This window comes from Meleagris gallopavo, chromosome 13 (genome assembly GCF_000146605.3).
Source record: "Meleagris gallopavo isolate NT-WF06-2002-E0010 breed Aviagen turkey brand Nicholas breeding stock chromosome 13, Turkey_5.1, whole genome shotgun sequence".
Lineage (NCBI taxonomy): Eukaryota > Metazoa > Chordata > Aves > Galliformes > Phasianidae > Meleagris > Meleagris gallopavo.
Window position 1 is genome coordinate 17,490,875 of NC_015023.2, and position 8,703 is coordinate 17,499,577.

An 8,703-nucleotide genomic window follows, 5' to 3' on the forward strand; every position below is an offset into this window, starting at 1 on the left:
AAGGACTCCAGAATCTAACATTATCCACTGTATGTTACTTGGCTTTAGAAAATTGAGTTGCCATCCTAAATTCCACCAAGTTTCACTGAAGTGAAATTGTTTTGAGTGAAATTATGAAGTTGAGTTGAAGGAAGGCAATCCTGCTGTATGAAGGAGTGTGCAATTCTGATATTTGCTCATAGTTTGATGTCTGCTTGTAAAGGACGTTTTCAAGATGAGGTGAAGGAGCTGTGTAGAAGTAGGAAGATGACTTCTGTTATGTCTAATTTTTTTTGCTTGCTTTTTTTTTTCTGCAGAAATTCTGAGAAGAAAGAGGTGATGACTTCCTGGATCCTCTCAGACCTTGTGACTCTGGATTAGGCAGCGTGGAACTGATTGCTTCTGTCAAAAAGTGGCCCTCTTTTCTAAAGAGCACATATGTGGCCAGTTGCAGTGTCTAGCACCTAAGGCTATGACTGTATTATTTGAGATTCAAGATTCATAGTGCCAATAATGCTGAAAAGCTATGCTTTGTTTTACGAGGGCATAGGATTGTACTGTTACCTGACTCCTAATGCCCGCCGAGAGTGGCATGCTCTTTGAATTTAAAGCATATCTGGTCAGTTATTATTGTTCTTAGAAGGTAATACATACTACCGTGTTTACTTCATTTTTCCCCCTTCTCTTCCTTCTTCACATCCCCTCTTTTGACTAGAAAAGCTAGTGAAGCAGAAACATCAAATACCCATGACATAAATCATGACTCGTAGCTGTCAGTAAGTGAAGGGACTGGATGTTTTACAGTTAAGTGGGAGAGCTAATACTCTGATTTATTAACTGCAGTAGGGGGCAATGAAAATATTGACACACATAACAAATGAGCAGAGAATTGCTTGCTGCTGTAGTTAGCTGACAGAGGTGCTTCCCATCTAAGAACGTGATTAACGGTTATCTGTGTCTCTTACATCTAACTGTAAATAGAGCAAGGGTTTGGTGGCTCTAACAAATTGAAGAAACAGAGGGGAGCTTTCAATTAAATTATGCTCTAAAAAACTTAACCTCTTAAATACCTTCAGCTTGAAAAGAACATTCTGCCTGGCTGACGAAACAACTCCTTTTGGTCTCCCATGCTGACCGTATGGGTCAGAACGAGTTGAAGCTGCATTTCTCATTCTCAGACTCCTTTTTTCTTTTTTGTTCTTTTTATGTTTTTCCTTCTCTCTTCCTCAGTTTCGTATTATGTTTTTGGAAGCGTTAGAAATATCCTGCTCTCTTTCAAGATCAGAAGCAGCTTTTAGGAGTCCATGGCACCAACTCTCATGCTGTTAAAAAACTCTTGTGCTTGGACAAACAGGCGCCGAGAAATAAAGATTAAGGAAAGAGGAAGCAATTTTTCTGCATCCCTTCAAATGTGGGAATCCCCCTTCACCAGTTGCTTTCCAGCTGTTGCTGTTGTAAATCTTCTGTTTGACTTTCCTCCAAATGGGGGAAATTAAGTCATTTTTACACGTTCTTGAAAATTTCACTTTATCCCGAGCTGTTGCATCTTTGTAGCTCATTGCAAATTTGAAGTGTTATTTTCCTCCTGACAGTCCCCTAGGCACAGCTTCTAGATTGTCGGACATCGACTCGTTACAGAATGTAAAGCCAACCCACTCCAAACCATGCAGTTGTGTTGTGAGGCATGTGAATTTTTGGGTGCTCCAACTGTCCAGAAGGTTTTGTGATATCTCACTACAGCCTCATTCGGATATTTGTTTCTTCTCCTTCTGCACGTAGAAAGCTGTTAATGCAGTTAGAGCCAAACAGCTGTCATGTATGGCTATTATGCCTCGGTATAGTGTAGTTGATACCATGTCATATTTCATTTTTGTTATTTTAAATAACAAAGAATAGTCTGTAAATGGTTTTTAAGTTACTTTAGTCTGTTTACTGTGTTTTTTCCCTAACTTGTGTGCTTAGTTGAGCCGTGTAGAGTTTTTGTTTGTTTTAATGGTTTTTCCTGTTTGTCGGTCTGTCATAACGTTCATTTTCTCTTTCTGTCTCTCTTTCTCTCTCTCATTGAGAGGCATTGAATTACGTTTTCAGTAGTAAGGCTTCTTGCCGATATGAAGGGAACTTTTCAGAAAGAGACCTGCTCTGGGTCATTTAATTTTGAATACAGTTTTCAATCGTTCAAGTTTTGGATGGTTTATATCTAATGTGTGTTTCATTTTTTTGGAAAGCTATATTTTGTATTTAGGAAATGGTATACTATTTTGCTATTTGTACTGAGTGAGTACATTGGCATAAATATAAAAATTTATATATATACATATATATAAAATATTCTTTTTGCCACACATTTTTGTGGTAAATTTGTGAGTTTGTCTGATGTTCTACCACAACGTGGCGTCTGATAACAGTGGGTGGGGTGGGGTTTGTTATGTCTTTATTGAGTATTTAAGTACCTTTTGCAACATAAATAACTTGTTCATCTCTCGCCATTCCATCAGGCAGTGTATTGTTCCAGCTGGCTATGAGAAGCTTCACCGTGTGTGTTGGTGTCTGTCACTCAGCAGTTCAATCTAGTACAGAAACCCGTAGGCATGTAGGTGTAGAGCGGATAACGGGGTTTCGTTCAGAATGAGCCATTCAGCTTTTATCCTCTATCGTTGTCTATTTAATATTTTATTATTAGTGCCTCTATGTTTTAACTTTTAATTTATGATTATGCTAAAACGTTTAAAATTTTAATCACGATAAAAAGAATTCCCTGCTTCGTACTGCCCAGAGCTGCTTTATAACCCTGAACCATACTTTTTCTTCCTGTGATTTATATATATATATTTTTCTGCTAAGAGCAAATATTAATAAAACCCTATTATGGTTCATGACATGAAAATAGCAACCTCGCAGAACTAAATGCTAGTTGAGGATGCGTAGAAGACTGAGAATTGTGGACCGAAACAGCTTCCAGATGGTTGTGAAAGTCGATAGCCAGTTACCTACAGATGAGCTGGTGGCTTTGCAGGATCCCAGTCCCAGGACAAACTGTCGGGTGTCATCTGGGGCCTTCATACACAGAAGAAGTAATAGGAATGACACATTCACTTGTATGCTGCTTCAGTTTGTTCCATTGTTTTGAAGGGTGTATCCTTTTGTTGAAGTGGTGTTGGTCAGTGCCAAGTCACCAGGGACCAATTTTCCAATTAAGAAGTTGGGTGTCCAAAAGAGAACTTTATACCAAGACTGCTACAGCTCCAGGGGAGGGGTATGTTGGAACTGTGTGCTTATTTTAGATGGCTTATTTAAAAAGAAAAAAGAAAAAGAGGGGAAAAAAAAAGGGCTGTGCTATCACATTTTTCACTTTTGGATAACACCTTTCATTTATTGTGTTTAGATTTATCTCGTTTCATTTTAGGTCAATGTTTAAATGTACAACACTTTGAACATGTGATTTGGTTACAAAAGCTATTTGTCTTATGAAGGAAAAGATTGCTCAGTGGTTGATTAGTGCTGGAAATGCTGCTTGCAAACAGCTGTAACGAGGGCTTTGATAAGCCAACAACGAGCGTGGGCAGCCTGCAGGATTTCATGGCAGAAAGAGACGAGAGCAGTGTGAGCTGCATCGGTATGCCATCAGAGTCCTGAACATTAATGACAACCAGTTGATATTGATAATTGGAGCTTATTCTGCGTTTTTAACCTCTTTGTTTACTCCTCTGCATGTTGATGCCGATGTGCCTGTTAGACTGAGGGCAGGTGGACGCTGGCATGGAGCTGAGAGGTAGTGGTATCACATCTAATCCATTTTGCTGGAGAAAGTTGGAAGATACTGAGACATTTAGTCTGATCATTTGAAGTTCCTAGCATTATTGTAAAAAAAGAACTCGCCATCATACGCAAGGCAGCAGTTAAATGCAAGAAATGTTACTAGGTGGAAAGTGGAAAAAAAAAGAACTGTGTTGCTCTGATGGGTTTTCTGTGTTTGTTTGCTGCTTGAGCTCTCTCTGAAGGCATCTGAGCCTCCGTCCTCAACGTGGGCTGTTCCTCCAGTTGTAGATGCCTCTCTGCTGTCTCCCAGTGCCTATATACCTGATGGCTTACAGAACAGAGATTTATTGGCACAGATAAAAAGCTACAGAGGTGTATCTGCTAACCACCAGCCTTGGGCTCATGTCTGCCTGTACCTTGTTTCACAAGTAAAAAGAAACAACAAACAAAACTTTGTATGAAAAGCATAATACACAAAGGAATGAGCTCACATCTGGCAGGAAGTTATTGGTGCTTTGTGCTCCATTAGCAACTCCAGCTTTTTTTAATTAGAATTGCCTCTTTGCTGCTTACTCTTCCAGCAGTTTATGAAGCCCAGTGCTTTGCTATTTAACATCAAAATAGCTCAAGAAACAATTCCAACCGTACTGCTTCCAAGTAGAGGTTTAATCACCAGCTGTTCCATTATGTGTGCGTGTGTGTATACATATATATGTATGTGTGTGTGTGTGTGTGTATATATATATATATATATATATATGTATATTACTTTTTTACTATCGTGGACAGTAATTCAGTTTTAAGATAGAATGAAACATCAATAAACTTTTGTAAATTGAGCAGGCTTTTTTTAATCTGGAAACATTGAGCACCTGGCAGCTGCCCTGATGGGTATTGCCCTGGTTTAGGTAATGGGATCAAAAGGAAAGATTGGTGATATAATTTATGATGTAGTTTCTAAAAATAAAACTCATCTGAACAGATTTTTCATTCATTTCTAGAGTCTTCAGAAAGAATATCAAACAATTGAGAAGCCTGTGTTTGACTCGAAGGAAATTTTAAATCACAGGTTGAGTAGGATTTTGGCTTATTTAAAATCAAAATCAGAAGTTTTTATTGGACTAAAGCTAAGCATAGTTCCTGCCAAACGTGCACGTTCATGAAGAGCTGGTAAGGACTTTCCTAAGGATTGCAGACATACCTGAGCGACAGAAGCGAGAGGGAGGAGAATGAGTTGTTTTGCATGCGCTCAACTGTGAGGTGTAGGTGGGAGGTGCTCGTTTGTTCTGGGGGGTTGTCTCTTTGATTTGGAGTAGTCTTTTGGGATAGATCGAGAGTGCTTCGTGTTCACATTCGGGCCGATTGCAGTGGCTGTGTACGGCAGCGGTCAGCTGAGGGGTTACACAGGAGGGGCTTTTCCTTTCGTACAGTCAGCGTAGGTGTGTAAATAGGCAATGCCTGTATATTCTAGGATTGTATGTATGTATATAGAGGAGTCGTATATCTGTTATAAATAGTCAGTAGACACGTGTAGAGTACTGCTGTATTTACATTTTTATTACCTTGAAATTATACTCATTTTTTCGTATTTCCTGAGGTTTTCCAGCAGCCCCCTGGTAGCTGTAGAACACCTTTCAGTACTGTACGTGTGGCACCGTTGGTAGCGTTGCTTCAGAAGCCATCTCTGCTTTTGAAGGTCACTCATGTCTGTGGGGTTAAAGTGGCTGTTGAAATCAGCTATACAGTTTTGTATTTTTGTATATTTTTATTGATAGTTGCAAACGTGGTGTGAACCGACAGCAGTGGCGGGTCAGCCCACAGGACAGGCGCTGCAGCAGCGCACACTTCCTGCACCCTTGTGTGCTCTGTGTGCTCTCCCAGAGCAGCTTGGCCAGAGCTGCTGCCAGCACTGCTTCCTGTCTGTGCCTCTGAGCAGCTCCTGCAGGCACGGAGCAGTGGTGCGTGTGCTCAGCTGAGCTGACACCAGCAGTGTTCTTACAGCGGGGTTATGAATCGTTGCCTAGCAAGGGATATCGGCGCTGCTCAGCGTGGGTTGCGGTTGGGTCATGCTGCTGAGGCTTATTCTGTAGGCATTCGTCTTCTCTTTGCTCCGATTCTTGCATGTAAGGGGAGCATCTCTAAACTTGTTTTTATTTTTGAAGTAGTTGCTATCTGGAGCGCTGTCTCCTTGGAGCCCTGTGAAAGCTCTCCCCACTTCCTCCCCATGGGGAATACTGTCCTGACCCGTACCAATTTCCTGCAGGTTGTCTGAGAAGTCGAGCTCCCTAAAAGGAAACCCAGATTGTAAACTCAGCAGTGTGTGCTTTGTCCACCATGACTCCTCATGCCAAATCTGATGGACTCCACTTCAGTTTGGCATGAGGTTAATCAGTAAACGTCGTTGTCCTGGTGCAGGTGTTGTCAAAGCATCTCTGCTATCCTCATTTCTTCTCTCTGAGATGATTTCCACTGCTTCTGGAGACGGAGATCTGTAGCTTTTGCTATCACAATTGATGAAATTGCTCATAACATATCAGTGTACTGGGACGAGGTGAGGAACAAGAGGATTTCACTGCCCCTTGAGGAATACTCACCGAAATTCTTTGCAAGTGCTCAGTTTAGCCTCCAAAATTTCAGTACTTAGCCCACTGAAGGCATTGTGTGCATTAGTTGTAGTTCGGATGAGGAAATGGTCCTGTGTCCAGGCGATGAAAATTGCCTTATCTTCCCTTAGTCTGCAAAGCTGCTCCCTGTAAGCTGGTGAGGATCTGCCCCGTGCCCCTGGCCCAGGCTGCCAAGCAGCATTGCTGTGCCCTGCAGCCCCCAGGCGCTGCCTCCCCCCCAGGAATGGTGGAACTGGAGACGAGTTCCAGCGTCCCATAGAAAAGCCCACAGCATTTCTGAAGCTTTTTAATTTTGAACACTGTTTCAAATGAGGCAACTCCATGTTTTCACTAAAGCTCATTGTTGATGAGTAAGCTCCAAAATCATTCAGATCAGAGCATTCTACCTCTGTTACCACCTGCGTCTGTCTTGTGGTGCCGCCGCCTTTTCTGCCATGTTTTCCTGCAGTGCACTGATCAACCGCTGAGCTGCCTTTTCCCTTGTCCTGCAATGTGAAAGTAGCACCAGATATTCCCTGTGCATTTCTGTGTATATGGCTTTCGTAGATGGGATTTTCAAAGCACTGATCCCCAGTGCTTTCGGTTTGTTCTATGAGGGGGATATTTCATTTGCATCTATGTTTTTAGCTATCCTGTGATAACTTGTTGAATATTAAAAAATAAAAATATTTTGCTTCTATTGGGACATTTGTATACTCGCAACTATATTTCTGTAAACAGCTGCAGTCAAGAATAAAACAATGAAAGTTTTCATTTTGCAGTGTAAAGTCCTGTTGTGGTTCTTTTCAAGGACATCTCTCTGCTGGGGAAAAAAAAAAAGTGGCTGTCTGGAAAGACAGAAGTGCATGAAGTTTGTGCCTTTGGGGCGTGCCTTACGCTGTTGCATAGGAAGAGGCAGTGTGTTGTGCATACACTCGGGGAGGAGGGGGGTGGAAATTCCAATGTTTCTTTATTATGTAGTCTTAGCTCCAAAGTCACGTACGTTGCTTACTACCCGAACCCCAGCTTTGAGTTACAGAGCTTTCAGGGAGGTAATTCATGATTTGCCTGAGGTGGGATTCCCTCTGCGGTCTCCCATAGCCCCATCCCTGGACTCTCCTGTGGGGCCGGCAGTGGCTTCACCCCGCTCAGCTCGGGCAGAGCTGGCAGCAAGGCCGAGGTCTGGGGTCTGCCTTGTGCTCAGCTGGATGCAAAGAGATACAATGAATAGACTAGCGAGTGCAATCAATTAATGTAACTGAAAGTATGCCTTGGTAAATGTGGCTGCATTCTTAGGGGTGAGCTTGATCAAGATGATGCTTTGTGGGAAAGGCAGTGCGCAGTCTGAGGTAGTTCCTTCTTGGAATTTTCAGATGGATGTGCAAGCTGGAGAAATAATGAGGATAGAACACCGCATGGGACTTGGCAGAAGACAGCTTGTGCAGAGAGCGCTCCGGTGCGTGGTAATATGGGCTTTGTGCATCTCCAGGGTGGGGAAAACTACAACAGAAGTAAGAAACGAAAACACTAAACTTATCCTGAGCTCTGACAGAATGCATTGCTGTACAACACTGGAGCGGAGATCAGGCCCTTGAACTCTGTTGTACCATGGACACGAGGAAACGTGGCACCGGTTTGCTTGTTTTGGAAGGAAGGGGCGTGTGTTGGTGTGCACCGCTGCGTGCGCGTTCAGTTTCCTGTTAGCATTTCTTTTCAATGATGCATCCAAGTTCTCGCTCCTTGCTATGTCCTCAGCATCCCAGAGCCTGCCCCCAGAGAGCTGCGTCACCGTCATGGTCCCCCTCAGCCTCTGAGGGGGTGAGAAAAGGGAGCAGAGGAAATCTTCCCCGCAGCCTGGCACAGCCTCACTCTCCCCGAGCTCAGTCCCATGCGGTGTTCACTGCCCACGCTGATAATTCGATGCACACCGCTATGGACGGAGCCCCCAGCTCAGGCCTTCCATCCCCTGCCCCACATGGCTTTGCCAGCACTATGCTTCTTTGCAGTGATGGCTGCTGCCTCAGAGAGGCCCTCAGATCCCTTTCTTTTAATTTCAATCCAGACTCCTCAGCTCAAATACTGCCCCAGTACACGGCCCATTCCATGGATGCATGTGCAGGAGGTGAGGCATAGGGTGCGGAGGCTTCCCAGGACACAATGGGACCTGGAAATCAGGACCTGGAAATCAGGGCTGTGTCAGTCCCTGAGGCTGTGGCCTTGGCTGCAGTGGGGCCGCCTGGTGTCAGTGGTCCCCAGGGTTCCTGCCCAGCTCCAGGGGTGGGCATGGAGCAGCCCCCCAGCTGCACAGCAGAGCTGGGCCTGGGTCTGCATTGCCTGATGGGGGCAGAGAAGAGCACACCACCTC

The 8,703-nt window shown here is 43.6% G+C and overlaps 1 protein-coding gene across 6 annotated transcripts in view; it reads left to right on the forward strand.

Annotated features, from left to right (window-relative positions):
- The window catches only part of NFAT5 (nuclear factor of activated T cells 5), a 42,604-nt gene extending 35,478 nt beyond the window's left edge, over positions 1-7,126 (forward strand). For 5 of the 6 annotated variants that reach the window (XM_010718148.3, XM_010718150.3, XM_010718151.3 and 2 more), the window contains one exon: positions 297-7,112. The gene's annotated coding sequence lies outside the window, so the exon portion shown is untranslated. Of the gene's footprint in view, positions 1-296 lie in introns of all 6 variants that reach the window. The other variant, XM_010718149.2, reaches the window with a different exon arrangement.
- The last annotated feature ends 1,577 nt before the right edge of the window (positions 7,127-8,703 follow it).